General features: G+C 39.7%; 1 protein-coding gene and 2 pseudogenes across 1 annotated transcript in view; 1 reads left to right on the plus strand and 2 right to left on the minus strand.

The window, feature by feature from the left end:
• Window positions 1-16,646, minus strand: part of Acyp2 (acylphosphatase 2, muscle type) — a 143,617-nt gene that overhangs the window by 49,236 nt on the left and 77,735 nt on the right. The gene's annotated exons all lie outside the window — the stretch shown is intronic.
• Window positions 3,414-5,483, plus strand: Gm50620 (predicted gene, 50620; annotated as a pseudogene).
• Window positions 11,979-13,694, minus strand: Gm12098 (predicted gene 12098; annotated as a pseudogene).

Consider the following 16,646-nt stretch of genomic DNA (forward strand, 5'->3'; position numbering starts at 1 on the left):
TGCAAAACTGCAACAAAAATAAATAGAATTTTGTTGTAATAATAATGTCTATAAAATGTGAAAAGGTCATATTAAAAATCAAATGTGACAAACTGCTGAGGAGACGATGATTCTGCCACTCGTTTACTTGTTTAAAGTTATAGAATTTTGTTTGCAACAAACATTTTAAAAATATTTATTTATTTTTTATGTATTTGTGTGCTTGAAGTCAACATTAGATTCTCTGGAACTGAAGTTACAGACAGTTGTGAACCGCCATGTGGGTCCTGGGAACCAAACGTAGGTCATCTGGAAGAGCAGTAAATTACAACAAACATTTTAAAATAGCCCATTTCCCCCTCCATCTCTGAGCCTAAAATAGTTAAAAATAAAGTGGGTGGTTTACAAATAAAGTCTTCCAATGATAAATCACACACACTGTTCTTTTGTAAGGGCTAAAGTTATGTATGTTTTAATTATAATAGTGCTTAAGAGATCTAAAAAACAAAAATGTCTCTAACCTGTAAGCCCCACTTGCCCGAGGACAGATAACTTCCTGGAGTACTGGGGGTGTTGTTCATGTAGGATAACAAGCCCTGCGTATTTTCATCTCTGTAAACAAGGTTGGTTGCTCTAAGTACACAGGATGTGCTTGGTGATTTGAGGACTGCCAACCTCCAGTCATGCTGGAAGCCACTGATAGACAGTGGCTATCAGATGACCTTGTGTTCTACCATAGTCACTCACAGTTAATGTTTTCATCTGATTCCTACCAACATTCCTTCTCCTTCTCCTTCTCCTTCTCCTTCTCCTTCTCTTCTTTCTCCTTCTCCTCCTCCTCCTCCTCCTCCTCCTCTTCCTCTTCTTCCTGTTCTTTCTCCTCCTCATTATTATTATTATTATTATATTTTATGTATTCATATGTGTGTTCTGTGTGTCTCTCTGTGAGTAGACATATGTGTGCAAGTATCTTTCATGAGGCAGGTATGAATCCTGAGGATACAATCTAGGTCATCAAGTGCCTTTACCAGCTAAGCCACCTCACCAACTCCCTTACCAACAGTTTCTAAAGGAAGCAGAGCAGCACACTTGGATTAACATGTAAGGAATAAGAGGTAAAACATGGCGCTCTGAATATACCTCACATGCAGGATCTGCCTTGTCTTTCTCAGTCTGTTACTTTACTCTTGCTTATATATTCAAATATTCCCAAATGCAATGCTTTGTTTAATAAGTGGAATAATGTTTGCTCAGTTACCGCCCCACCCCACCCCCGGAGACCTTTAGGATCATGGAATATGAGAAAGAACAAGTTCCTCAAAATTCCAAGCCTGACAAATGACTAGGTATTGGTCCCTAAATTAAAGATAAATAAATTAAAATTATAGTAGATATAAGAGATAAATCAAGTTCTTCTGGCCAAATGGTAGTCAGCTTTCTTCCATTAAAAAAAATTAATCCTGCTAAGAATTAAAATTTTAGTGGCAAATGATGTGAGATGAGATGGTGGGCCTGGCCCGGCCAGAGGCAGAGAAGAGCTCTTTAGCTATTTCTGAGAGTTACAGAACAATGTGCCTTACAGGATTTAAAATTGTGTCAGTGTCTAAATTCTGGCCTCACAAACAAAGCCAGTTCTCAAACTCCTAAAATTCACTTTGAATAGCTAATGGGGAATGTGGTCTGAAAATGTCAGCTTCAGGGAAATGCTGACATCCAGACCAATTCTGTAATTTTTCTAAGTCACATTTTTAGAAAAGAGGTGGGAAGCCAGCAAATTCTAAAGAAGCCTTTTTCGTAGTTATGTAAAATCAAGTATCATTTCTAATCTAAGAACAGAGTAGGGCTTTCCTATATTAGACGCTTTCTCTTCTCACCATTTAAGGTTAATTAAACAGTCAATGTTGAGAATTCTATGCAATTCAATTTTAAAAATAATTTTTTTTTCCAGAGGTATATAGCTCTGGCTGTCCTGGAACTCACTTTGTAGACTAGGCTGGCCTCGAACTCAGAAAACCGCCTCCCTTTGCCTCCCGAGTGCTGGGATTAAAATCGTGCACCACCATGCCCAGCTTTAAAATTAAAATTCAGTTCAGTAGCGGTTGTCAGACCAATGGACTAATTCCAACTCGTACTCTTTTCCAAGAGTCTCACTGATTTTGCTTTTAACGAGATACAGAGAATGCACATTCACATTGATACCTCAGTTGGGGATGTTAGTCCTGACGTTGAGTTCTAGACTACCAAGGCTTCAAAAAAAATGTTTCCAGAAAACAGAAGAAGAATTCGAGGAGGCAAAGTGTGGACAATCTATGGAAGAGGATGCTCAGCAAGATAAGAGATGCTTGAGAGTGTGCCAGAAAAGGCAGAGAGGGTGGGGCTCTGAGCTTGTATTACATGTCAAGTTAGTGTCACTTCCTGGGACACTGAGAGGGAACACCAGAGGATAAGGCCTGGAAATTGGTGAAAATGGGTAAGTTCTCAAGGTTAGACAAGGATTGAAGGGTTCAGAACTCAGTGCACATCTGACTGCTGAGGAAATTCTTGATGCCATCAACATTGTATGTGATCTCTCTCTCAAATGCTACATGTATTGCCTTATAAACTATATCTCCTTAGTTCCACCAGGCTGAACATAAAGCATACAATTATAATAATAGGGTGATCTTTTTAGTGAGACATACCCTGTCAGACCCTAAGGCTACCCTTTCCTAGCTATGAAACTTGAGTCAGTCACTTCCCTCCCCTGACCCTATTTCTCAGTTCAGCAATGCCTGGCAAACATTAAGTGCTCAGTAAATATGTGCTGACTACCTCACATATGGGAAGGTATGCCACAGATTCTAAGCCACTTTACCCTATGATCACTCAACCTCATGGATAGGATTATTTAAAAAAAAAAGCAAACAAACAAAGCCAAGTAACAACAAAAACAATATCTTGTTTCAGGTATTTTACTCTCTGTAAAATTTACAGCTGCCACCAGCCAAGAGAAACTCTCAATTAGTATAATGTACTATTATGTTTCAATTAACTTGGCAGAACTTAGCAGAAGTTAGTAATATGCTTTATCTTAAAAGATATATGCACATATTTCAGGATAATTTTTGGTCAGCTATTGCCACAGTGATCCTCTATAATGAGACACACTGAATTTAGGGACTTTAAATAACATTGTCCTCATGGTCACAAGTCTGTATTCTAACCACAGACCAGCCAATACAGGCTGTAATTAAATGAAAGGCTATTAGATGCATAGTAACTATAGTGTGTGTGTGTGTGTGTGTGTGTGTGTGTGTGTGTGTGTGTGTGTGTGTGTGTGTATGTTTGTGTGTGTGTGTGTGTGTGTATGTTTGTGTGTGTGTGTGTGTGTGTGTGTGTGTGTGTGTGTGTGTGTGAGAGAGAGAGAGAGAGAGAGAGAGAGAGATTCTTATTACCTGGCTGTCTAACTCATCTAGTGTCTTCTCTTTATGAGAGGATTGGAGTGGAAGGGGGTTTTAATTTCCCCACTACAGGGGAAGGAAATTTCTTTGTAAACAGAAATTGGTACATTCCTCCTCCTCCTCCTCCCTCTCCTCCCCCTCCCCCTCCTCCCCCTCCCCCTTCCCCCTCCCCCTCCCCTCTCCCCTTCCCCCCATCCTCCCCCTCCTCCTCCCTCCTCCCCCTCCTCCTCCCCCTCCCCCTCCTCCTCCCCCCTCCCCCTCCCCCTCCTCCTCCTCCTCTTCCTCCTCCACTTTCCCTGCCCTCCACTCTTTCTCCAGATCTGTAATGTATGGAAGCAGAAAGGATCTGCATTTTCCTACACTCAGGAGATAAGGTGAAGATGAGGTATTGAAGGGGTGGTTAGATCTGAAGAGAAACAGCGGAAGGAGAGTTGAGAGGCTAGCTAGCCTCCACCTGGAAGGGACAAAGAAAGGCCAGAATTTGGGGTTTGTATCTCTATTCTGGACTGGCTAGAATTTTCTGCTATTCCTTAAGTGAAGTCCTGAGTGCCTGTGGACCCTCTTTTATGTCCTTGTTATGAGCCTGGGATGATTATGAGTCAGAAATCTTAATGAGATAACTACTATATTCTTTCCTGGTCCCAGAGATCAAACCCCATGGACAAGCCAGCATGTAATGTCCCCAACTTCTGCTCTGGAGAGACTATGATGGAATCGTGCATTACCAGGCCTGAGATAAGGGTACAGGTAGAGCCAGGCTCACTTTCTACTCCTCTGTTTCTAAATACTATTGCACACACTAACCTTGAGCCTAGGGAGATTGGGGAATGAGATCCTTAAGTTTTATCCCCAACCTGCCTTCACTTACAGGGTCACAATATGTGTATTGTAGGCAATCTTCCTATTTTCTAGTTTAGATTTCCCCCAATGAAGAAAGAAGTTAATTAAAGTTTTTCTTTTGCACTGACTATCACCCCAATTCAACCCAGGAAGAGATGGGTAACCTTTCTCATTTGGGTTTGTAGATGTCTCACAGCAAATTCACTAGAGTACAATGAGGGAACCCAGCCTCCTACCTGTTCCAAGATATCCTTCCCCATCTTGATCATGCCATGTGCACATATATATTCTCTCTCTCTCTCTCTCTCTCTCTATATATATATATATATATATATATATACATATATATATATATGTCTCTTTAGTCCTGACCAGCTCTCTCTCTCTCTCTCTCTCTCTCTCTCTATATATATATATATATATATATAGAGAGAGAGAGAGAGAGAGAGAGAGAGAGAGAGAGGTTTTTAGCTTTAGCTTATTGTCTAGGCCATAGGGAGAATGGGATGAGGGTACTACAGTAAAAGGAGTGGAGAACCAAATTGTTCCATAGTCTAAACAGAAAAAAAAGCATTTAAAGCACAAAGAACTGCAACAAACATTACATTTACAAGGAATCTCAGGAGCTATTTAGAGAAAGTTGAAGGTGGGAGCTTTTAGGATATGGGGGCAATGCTTTTCAGGGAGGGGAGGACTGGCTGTCAGAAGAGTGAAGAAGCCAGACAGGCTAGAGCATCCTCAATTCCTAGCTGAGCCCAGTCTGTCCATTCCCACTGGCCACTGCTACAGAACTTGGTTTAGAAAAAAAAAAAAAAAAAAAAAAAGAACTTGGTTTAGCATATAACTTTAAGACTCCAGTTTTGGCTTAATGGTCCTTCCTAAGTCTCTTTAGTCCTGACCGGCTTGCCCTTTAAGAAAAAAAGTATACTTGTAAAACTGGGAGAAAGGAAATAAGCATAAATCATCCATCTATCTGGGATGTTATATGAGAGCAAGAGGGAGATGATGTTTTTCTTATGGAAGAAACAAGAGAAGAGAAAAATGTGCTTTTCAGCAGTTTCTCCAAATGGCAAAAACTACAAACCTTAAATATTCTAACCTGCCCTAATACACTTACCTACCCAGCTGCCCGTGTGCTGCAATGAGGTTGCTCTTAGCCTGTGCTCCTTTGTCTGCAGTGTGCATGGCCTTATTCTAATACTGGAATAAAGGTTACTGACTCTAAACACACACACACACACACAAGAAAAGAAAAAGTCCCATGGCCAACTCCAGCCTGGGGGCAGTGGGGCTGAACAATAACTCCCAACAATGAGCACTAACATTGTAACTAGCTCAGAGTAATCACAGATGTTTATGTAATCTGTGTGCTTACTTGAAGTTAAATTCCTATGGATTAAATTTTGACAGAAAGGTTCTAAGGTAATTGAAGAGAAAATTCTAGAAAGAGGAGATATTTGATATTTTGAAAAGAAAGTCTCTGATAATTCTAGTTGTTAAAGAAATGTATGTCAGATTTCAGTTGTTCATTTATGAAGTAATTTTAAGCAAATTTTAATGTTTTCAAGTTGTCTCTTTACTAAAACCTTCAAAAGCAATTGATACCATTATTAAAGTAAAATGTGACAAGCCTCAAGTGCTTTATGTTATTTTCAATTGAACACATATCTGCCATATAAAAAACAATTTTGTTAGGTATTTTCTTCATTTACATTTCAAATGCTATCCCAAAAGTCGCCAGTAACCTAACCCCCACTCCCCTACCCACCCACCCACTCCCACTTCTTGGCCCTGGCATTCCACTGTACTGAGGCAGATAAAGTTTGTAAGACCAATGGGCCTCTCTTTCCAATGATGGCTGACTAGGCCATCTTCTGAAACATATGCAGCTCGAGACACGAGCTGTGGGGGGTACTGGTTAGTTCATATTGTTGTTCCACCTATAGGGTTGCAGACCCCTTTAGCTCCTTGGGTACTTTCTCTAGCTCCTCCATTGGGGACCCTGTGATCCATCAATAGCTGACTGTGAGCATCCACTTCTGTGTTTGCTAGGCCCCGGCATAACCTCACAAGAGACAGCTATATCAGGGTCCTTTCAGCAAAATCTTGCTAGTGTATGCAATGGTGTCAGTGTTTGGAGGCTGATTATGGGATGGATCCCGGATATGGCAGTCTCTAGATGGTCCATCCTTTCGTCTAGCTCCAAACTTTGTCTCTGAAACTCTTTCCATAGGTGTTTTGTTCCCAATTCTAAGAAGGGGTAAAGTGTCCACATTTTGGTCTTAGTTCTTCTAGAATTTCCTATGTTTTGCAAATTGTATCTTGTATCTTGGGTATTCTAAGTTTCTGGGCTAATATCCACTTATCAGTGAGTACATATCATGTGAGTTCTTTTGTGATTGGTTTACCTCACTTAGGATGATGACCTCCAGGTCCATCCATTTGCCTAGCAATTTCATAAATTCATTTTTTAATAGCTGTGTAGTACTCCATTGTGTAAATGTACCACATTTTCTATATCCATTATATAGAAATGGCTATTATAAATAAGGCTGCTATGAACATAGTGGAGCATGTGTCCTTATTACCAATTGGAACATCTTCTGGATATATGCCCAGGAGAGGAATTGCGGGATCCTCTGGTAGTAAGAACTATGTCAAATTTTCTGAGGAACCGCCAGACTGATTTCCAGAGTGGTTGTACAAGCTTGCAATTCCACCAACAATGGAGGAGTGTTCCGCTTTCTCCACATCCTCGCCAGCATCTGCTGTCACCTGAATTTTTCATCTTAGCCATTGTGACTGGTGTGAGGTGGAATCTCAGGGTTGTTTTGATTTGTATTTCCCTGATGATTAAGGATACTGAACATTTTTTCAGATGCTTCTCAACCATTCGGTATTCCTCAGGTAAAAATTCTTTGTTTAGCTCTGAGCCCCATTTTTTAATGGGGTTATTTGATTTTCTGGAGTCCACCTTCTTGAGTTCTTTATATATATTGGATATTAGTCTCCTATCTGATTTAGGACAGGTAAAGATCCTTTCCCAATCTGTTGGTGGCCTTTTTGTCTTATTGACGGTGTCTTTTACCTTGCAGAAGCTTTGCAATTTTATGAGGTCCCATTTGTAAATTCTTGATCTTACAGCACAAGCCATTGCTGTTCTATTCAAAAATTTTTCCCCTGTGCCCATATCTTCGAGGCTTTTCCCCACTTTCTCCTCTATAAGTTTCAGTTTCTCTGGTTGTATATGGTGAAACTTAATCCAATTAAATTTGACCTTAGCACAAGGAGATAGGAATGGATCAATTCGAATTCTTCTACATGATAAACGCCAGTTGTGCCAACACCATTTGTTGAAAATGCTTTTTTCCACTGGATGGTTTTAGCTCCCTTGTCAAAGATCAAGTGACCATAGGTGTGTGGGTTCATTTCTGGGTCTTTAATTCTATTCCATTGGTCTACTTGTCTGTCGCTATACCAGTACCATGCAGCTTTTATCACCTTGAGTCTGGCGCCTTAGACCACTCGGCCATCCTGACGCAGCTTTTATCACAATTGCTCTGTAGTACAGCTTGAGGTCAGGCATGGCGATTCCACTAGAGGTTCTTTTATCCTTGAGAAGAGTTTTTGCTATCCTAGATTTTTTGTTATTCCAGATGAATTTGCAGATTGTCCTTTCTAATTCGTTGAAGAATTGATTTGGAATTTTGATGGGGATTGCATTGAATCTGTAGATTACTTTTGGCAAGATAGCCATTTTTACAATGTTGATCCTGCCAATCCATGAGCATGGGAGATCTTTCCATCTTCTGAGATCTCTAATTTCTTTCTTCAGAGACTTGAAGTTCTTATCATACAGATCTTTCATGTCCTTAGGTAGAGTCACACCAAGGTATTTTATATTATTTGTGACTATTGAGAAGGGTGTTGTTTCCCTAATTTCTCTCTCTCAGCCTGTTTATCCGTTGTATAGAGAAAGGCCATTGACTCGTTTGATTTAATTTTATATCCAGCCACATCACTGAAGCTGTTTATCAGGTTTAGGAGTTCTCTGGTGGAATTTTTAGGGTCACTTATATATACTATCATATCATCTGCAAAAAGTGATATTTTAACTTCTTCCTTTCCAATTTGTATCCCCTTGATCTCCTTTTGTTGTCTAATTGCTCTGGCTAGGACTTCAAGTACAATGTTGAATAGGTAGGGAGAAAGTGGGCAGCCTTGTCTAGTCCCCGATTTTAGTGGGAATGCTTCCAGCTTCTCACCATTTACTTTGATGTTGGCTACTGGTTTGCTGTAGGTTGCTTTTATGTTTAGGTATGGGCCTTGAATTCCTGATCTTTCCCAGACTTTTATCATGAATGGATGTTGGATTTTGTCAAACGCTTTCTCTACATCTAAAGAGATGATCATGTGGTGTTTGTCTTTGAGTTTGTTTATATAATGGATTATGTTGATGGATTTTCATATATTAAACCATCCCTGCATCCCTGGGATGAAACCTACTTGGTCAGGATGGATGATTGTTTTGATGTGTTCTTGGATTCGGGTAGCGAGAATTTTATTGAGTATTTTTGCATCAATATTCGTAAGGGAAATTGGTCTGAAGTTCTCTTTGTTGGGTCTTTCTGTGGTTTAGGTATCAGAGTAATTGTGGCTTCATAATTACTTCTGCTTCTATTTTGTGGAATAGTTTGTGAAGAACTGGGATTAGATCTTCCTTGAAGGTCTGATAGAACTCTGCACTAAACCCATCTAGTCCTGTGCTTTTTTTGGTTGGGAGACTATTAATGACTGCTTCTATTTCTTTATGGGATATAAAACTGTTTAGATCAATTAATCTGATCCTGATTTAACTTTGGTACCTGGTATCTGTATAGAAATTTTTCCATTTCATCCAGGTTCTCCAGTTTTGTTGAGTATAGCCTTTTGTAGAAGGATCTGATGGTTTTTGGATTTCTTCAGGATCTGTTGTTATGTCTCCCCTTTCCTCTCTGATTTTGTTAATTAGGATGCTGTCCCTGTGCCCTTTAGTGAGTCTGGCTAAGGGCTGATCTATCTTGTTGATTTTCTCAAAGAACCAGCTCCTCATTTGGTTGATTCTTTGAATAGTTCTTCCTGTTTCCACTTGTTTGATTTCGCTCCTGAGTTTGATTAATTCCTGCCATCTACTCCTCTGGGTGGATTTGCTTCCCTTTCTCTAGAACTTTTAGGTGTGTTGTCAAGCTGCTAGTATGTGCTCTCTCTAGTTTCTTTTTGGAGGCACTCAGAGCTATGAGTTTTCCTCTTAGAAATGCTTTCATTGTGTCCCATAAGTTTGGGTATGTTGTGGCTTCATTTTCATTAAACTCTAAAAGTCTTTAATTTCGTTCTTTATTCCTTCCTTGACCAAGGTATCATTGAGAAGAGTGTTGTTCAGTTTCCACGTGAATGTTGGCTTTCTGTTATTTATGTTGTTATTGAAGATCAGCCTTAGTCCATGGAGATCTGATAGGATGCATAGGACATTTTCAATATTTTTGTATCTGTTTGAGGCTTGTTTTGTGACCAATTATATGGTCAGTTTTGGAGAAGGTACCATGAGGTGATGAGAAGAAGGTATATTCTTTTGTTTGTTGCTTCCTTTTATTTTTGTTGTTTTAGTTGGCATTCTGTTCTTGTGGCTCTCTTCTTTTAGGTTTGTTGAAGGATTACTTTCTTTCTTTTTCTAGTGCGTGGTTTCCGTTCTTGTATTGGTTTTTTTCTGTTATTATCCTTTGAAGGGCTGGATTCGTGGAAAGATAATGTGTGAATTTGGTTTTGTCGTGGAATACTTTGGTTTCTCCATATATGGTAATTGAAAGTTAATCAGATTAAAAATAGCTTATAACTTGAACTTTTAGAATTATTTGAAATATAAAGACTTAGTGGGAAATTGACACTCATACATTTATATGTGCACTCATACATATACAGCCATATAAATACACACTTATATATATGTACATATAAATGTATGTCTGTGTATGTTTGTGTATATATGTGTGTATGTATGTATGTATGTATGTATGTTTTATCATTCTGATAATTACTTTAAATATTATCAGTCTGTTTTCTCATGTTAATAGCTAAATATACTCTTCTTAATTAAAATCATTTTTCTAAGTTTGCATTGAATAATTTATAAAATAATGATCGAGAACACACTGGTGCCACTTTGACTAAGTGTGCTATTGTTATCTCTTATTTAAAGTCTTGTTTATTGAAGATGCTTAAACTTCAAAGTATATGTTATCTTAATGGTTATTTGATTGATTTTTTTTTCTTTTCTCTTTCATTCTTTCCCTCCTCCTCTTCCTCCTCCTTCTTCTCCTCCTTTTTTTAGACATGGTCTTATTAGTATTTCAGACTCTATGAAATTGTGGTTTGCCTGCCTTGGTCTCCTGAGTTCTGCGATTACAAGCATATGCCACCATATTCAACTTCATTTTTCCTTTTAAAACCAACCATAATACATTTTGTAGTTCATTTAAAATAGGTGAGATATCTTAGAACTTCCCTCAATAAACTTATGAATTTTTAAAAATTTAAAATGACAGATATATATGTACATATAAATGTATGTCTGTGTATGTTTGTGTATATATGTGTGTATGTATGTATGTATGTATGTATGTATGTTTTACCCAGATCCCACCAAGACTAGTCTGTGCAGGTGAGAGTGTGGACTACAGAAGCTAGCAGCTTCTGGGACAGGCAGAAGCCACAGATCTTCTGAGGCAGACTGAGTTTCAGGCTCCAGACACCCAGGCACCTTCCCTGCCAGAAGAGAGATGTCCGCCCCGCTGGAGAGGGCTTTGCTGGAGCACCTGGGGGAGCCATCTTGGTTCCAGGATTCTGCTGAGACTAGTCTGCACAGGTGAGAATGTGGACCACAGAAGCTAACAACTTTGGGGACAGGCCCTGTTTCCGGCCTTTATCTTCTGCCAGGAGGCAGGCAGGTCCTAAGGCCAGATATCTCTGCACCTTCCCTGCAAGAGGAGAGCTTGCCTGCAGAGAGTACTCTGACCACTGAAACTAAGGAGAGATCTAGTCTCCCAGGTCTGCTGATAGAGGCTAACATAATCACCTGAGGAACACGCTCTACCCAGAGACAACTATAACAACTAGCTCCAGAGATTACCATATGGCTAAAGGCAAAAGTAAGAATCTTACTAACAGAAACCAAGGCCAATTAAGCAGGGCTCACAGGGGCTCACAGAGACTGCAGTGGCAATTATGAAGCCTGCATTGGCCTGCATTAGGTCCTCTGTGTATGTCATGGTTCTATAACTCGAAGTTCTTGTGAAACTCCCAAAAGCAAAAGTGGGGGTCTCTCTGGTTCTTTCTTCCACTCTTGGAACCCTTTGCATCCTACTGGGTTGCCTCATCCAACCTGGATATGTGTCAAGTCTTACTCTAATTTGTTATGCTGTTTGGTTGATATCCCTGGGAGACCTGCTCTTTTTATTTTATTTTATTTTATTTTATTTTATTTTATTTTATTTTTAAAGGAAACAGAGGAGGAGTAGATCTGGGGAAGATGGGAGGTTGAGGGAAGGGAAGACTTGGAAGAGTAGTCAGGGAGGGGAAATTGTGATCAGGATGTAATATGAGAAGAATAAGAGAAAAAATAAAAGCAACTACTAGCTTTTATTAAGGTGAGTCCATTTCTATTGTCGCGTTATAGGCATTTTTTTTGCATCTGAAAAAAATGTTAAGTTTAATATTTGCCATTATACGCTAGGGAGACAGAATCAGGAGCATCAGTCTAAGGCCAGTGTGGGCCACATAGGAAACTACACAGACAACAAATCACAGTTACTACAGACATACCAGAAAAATCAGCTAAAAACTATGATAAAGGGATAACAATAGCTATTTATTTATTTATTTATTTATTTATTTATTTATTTATTTATTTGATAAAGGGTCTGTGCAGCCCTGGCTATCTTGGAACTCTCCTGTAGACCAGGTTGGCCTCCCAAGTGCTGGGATTAAAGGAGTGTATATTATTACATAGTACTCAAGCTGGGGTTCTTTTATGTTGTAGGAATAAACAAACTTCATAGTTCAGCACCATATTCAAAGTAAAGCTGGCTGAGCATCTCAAAGCCCCGTATTTTAATTCTAGGAACCACATAAACTGGGTATGGTGGCCCATGGGTGCAATCTTAGCACCTGGGAGGTAAGAGGCAAGTATTACAAGTTCAAGGTCATCCTTGGCAATACAGTGAGTGCGAGGCCAGCCTGGGCTGCACAAGACTGACAGAGAAGCAAGAGAGACACTCATATAACATCTGCTCATGAGAGTATGTAAAATTCATTCCTTAATGCCATAAGAAAAAAAATCTCATTGCCCCTGCTCTCATCTTCTAAGAAAAAGAAATACTGAGCAGTCTCCTTGAGCCTTTCTAGAAACTCAGAATGACAGGCCAGACAAAAGCATCTTTACTCAGAATGCCTCAGTGCAGTTGTTTAGTTTCCAGAACAGTAAAATAATTTTAAATGTGAAAACCAAAATGGAATTTTTTTTCTTAAACTCAAATGCAATACCAAGTAGATAGGATAAGAAATTAAATATAAACACAAGGACTACTTAGTCCTATTTATCCAAGGCAGCATAACCAAATGGACTCATAGAGAGACCATCTGGTCAACAGAGGATTTATCAACAGCGTTTCTAGTCAGGACTCCTGCTTCGTTTTTGGCCTCCTCTCCTCTTGCCCTTTGGTGGACCTCGAACAAAACACCAGTCGACACTGATTGGCTGTCCCATCAAATCTTAAACTTTTAGTTCCTCCATGGCAGCCTGAGTCGTTTTATATGTTTCATACTCAACTAGAGTATCCCATGCGCCTGTTCAAATTAAAGTGGATAGTTTTGGGCTGGTGAAATGGCTCAGTGGTTAAGAGCACTGACTGCTCTTCTGAAGGTCCTGAGTTCAAATCCCAGCAACCACATGGTGGCTCACAACCATCCATAATGAGATCTGACGCCCTCTTCTGGTGAGTCTGAAGTCAGCTACAGTGTATTTACATATAATAAATAAATAATTAAAAAAAAGAGTCTAAAAAAAAAAAATAAAAATAAAGTGGATAGTTTTTATTTCCCCATATTCGTCTAATTTGTCATGGATATCTTCAGCGGTTTCTTCGTCGACTCCAATAACAAAGAGAATCCCACCTTCAACAGAGCACTGTGGTCCAGGTTCACCATCTTGCTCCACACTGTCATAATCTTCCTGCATCCGCTCTTGGGACTCCTCAGGGCCAAAGCTGTGGCCCTTCCTTTTCTTTGCTTTTTCTTTTAGTTTGTGGATGCTTTCGTCACCATCCTCATCCATGGCGAAATCCTCGCCCCTCGCCTCATGAAGATTCAGCACGTCTGCCATCTTGCTTCTCTCAGTGCTCTCTGTCAATTAATTTTTTTTTTTTTTTTTTTTTTTACTTTGGGGAGATTAATTCTTTTTTTTTTTAATTTTTTTATTAGGTATTTTCCTCGTTTACATTTTCAATGCTATCCCAAAGGTCCCCCATACCCACCCACCCCCAATCCCCTACACACCCACTCCCCCTTTTTGGCCCTGGCGTTCCCCTGTACTGGAGCATATAAAGTTTGCAAGTCCAATGGGCCTCTCTTTGCAGTGATGGCCGACTAGGCCATCTTTTGATACATATGCAGCTAAAGACAAGAGCTCCCGGGTACTGGTTAGTTCATAATGTTGTTCCACCTATAGGGTTGCAGTTCCCTTTAGCTCCTTGGGTAATTTCTCTAGCTCCTCCATTAGGGGCCGTGTGACCCATCCAATAGCTGACTGTGATCATCCACTTCTGTGTTTGCTAGGCCCCGGCATAGTCTCACAAGAGAGAGCTATATCTGGGTCCTTTCAGCAAAATCTTGCTAGTGTATGCAATGGTGTCAGCGTTTGGAAGCTGATTATGGGATGGATCCCTGCATATGGCAATCACTAGATGGTCCATCCTTTTGTCACACTTCCAAATTTTGTCTCTGTAACTCCTTCTATGGGTGTTTTGTTCCCATTTCTAAGAAAGGGTCCACACTTTGGTCTTCGTTCTTCTTGAATTTCATGCATTTGGCAAGTTGTATCTTATATCTTGGGTATCCTAAGTTTCTGGGCTAATATCCACTTATCAGTGAGTACATATTGTGTGAGTTCCTTTGTGATTGGGTTACTTCACTCAGGATGATACCCTCCAGGTCCATCCATTTGCCTAGGAATTTCATAAATTCATTTTTTTAATAGCTGAGTAGTATTCCATTGTGTAAATGTACCACATTTTCTGTATCCATTCCTCTGTTGAGGGGCATCTGGGTTCTTTCCAGCTTCTGACTATTATAAACAAGGCTGCTATGAACATAGTGGAGCATGTGTCCTTCTTACCAGTTGGGACATCTTCTGGATATATGCCCAGGAGAGGTAGGTATTGCGGGATCCTCCGGTAGTACTATGTCAAATTTTCTGAGGAACCGCCAGACTGATTTCCAGAGTGGTTGTACAAGCTTGCAATCCCACCAACAATGGAGGAGTGTTCCCCTTTCTTAGAGGAGAAAGTAGGGAAAAGCCTCGAAGATATGGGTACAGTGGAAAAATTCCTGAATAGAACAGCAATGGCTTGTGCTGTAAGATCAAGAATCGATAAATGGGACCTCATAAAATTGCAAAGCTTCTGCAAAGCAAAAGACACCGTCAATAAGACAAAAAGGCCACCAACAGATTGGGAAAGGATCTTTACCTATCCCAAATCGGATAGGGGACAAATATCCAATATATATAAAGAACTCAAGAAGGTGGACTCCAGAAAATCAAATAACCCCATTAAAAAATGGGGCTCAGAGCTGAACAAAGAATTCTCACCTGAGGAATACCGAATGGCAGAGAAGCACCTGAAAAAATGTTCAACATCCTTAATCATCAGGGAAATGCAAATCAAAACAACACTGAGATTCCACTTCACTCCAGTCAGAATGGCTAAGATCAAAAACTCAGGTGACAGCAGATGCTGGCGAGGGGAGATTAATTCTATAAGGAATGCACTTACTCTTTTTGTCAAAGTAAAACAAACTTAAATTTTCAACTGTATTTGGGATGGGCAGCTATAGATCACACACTTGTTTATAAAACAGAATTTACTGTCCCAGTGAGTGAAGTGACTGACACACACACACACACACACACACACACACCTCTGTTCCGTGTCCTTGATGTGTAGCCACACTCAGTTGTCAAGAGCCATACAGGAGGAACAGCAAATAGTTTTAGAACTCACGGAATGCAGCCCACCAACTAGCACCCTCACGATGGGTACACCTCAGCTGAGGTATGGCCCTAAGGACTTTGTGCCTGAGAACTTTGTGCTGTTACAGAGTTCTGCTCTGCTTGCTGCCCTCACTTTCCTTTCAATCTAAGAATTGTGTGAAAAATATAAGGGGCTTCCAGTCCCTCACTGAGGAGTATCTCTGGCCTTCACAACAATAATGCTTGGTCTTTTTCAGCATTATTGCTAGAGCAGATAAATCATTCAAATCACCACCCTAGGAAAGAACTTAGAGATGTAGATTGTCACCAGTGACCACCACCCTTAGAAAATATTTGGAAAAATAAAATTGTTTATGAAGCTAGGTTAAGATGCTTTTGCTACTGGCTCTGATGTAGACAATCTTAAACAATTTGAAGTTTAGAAAGGCACATTCTTTTTTTTTTTTTTTTGTCAATCAGTTTAATATATGTCATAGGTAGTTCATATGAATGTTTGTTACAAAATTAGCTGCCACGGTCTGATGTATGGGACTTTGAGAAATCTTATATTACTTAAACGATAACTAAGCACATAAAGTTTGATTCTAAATGTATTTTAAAGATTTGTAAAACAATGTTAAGTCTAAAATTATCTGGCCTTAAAGTGATTCAATTTTGTGTTATTTTTAATAACTTGAACTTGTGAACAGTTAAAAAAAATTACACTTGAATATCCCAGTGCATATATTTCTATTAACCTAGACAAAGCCATGTGAAAAACTCGATATAATCCCCAAGGCAACAGCACACACAGTTTTCACCACAACTCACTGTTACTTCGTCAGAACATAGAAAGCATCGACAAAACCTCACTACCCGCTCCCAACGAAAAAACAACCCTTTCCCACCCCAGCAAAAATAACCTGGTACAAGCAGAGACTTAAGAAATGCTTTCTCAGTAGGAAGCATTTATAAAATGCAGAGATCTCAACAAGCCAAATGCTTATGCACAGAGAGGAACCTCTCTCTACCATCGCTCCCGCCTCATGAGTCAGACAAAATTCTGATTCATTTAAAAAGGCTCACTTTTTAAAAGCATATTTGTGTAT

The sequence above is a fragment of the Mus musculus genome, chromosome 11 (genome assembly GCF_000001635.26).
Source record: "Mus musculus strain C57BL/6J chromosome 11, GRCm38.p6 C57BL/6J".
Taxonomy (NCBI): Eukaryota; Metazoa; Chordata; class Mammalia; order Rodentia; family Muridae; genus Mus; species Mus musculus.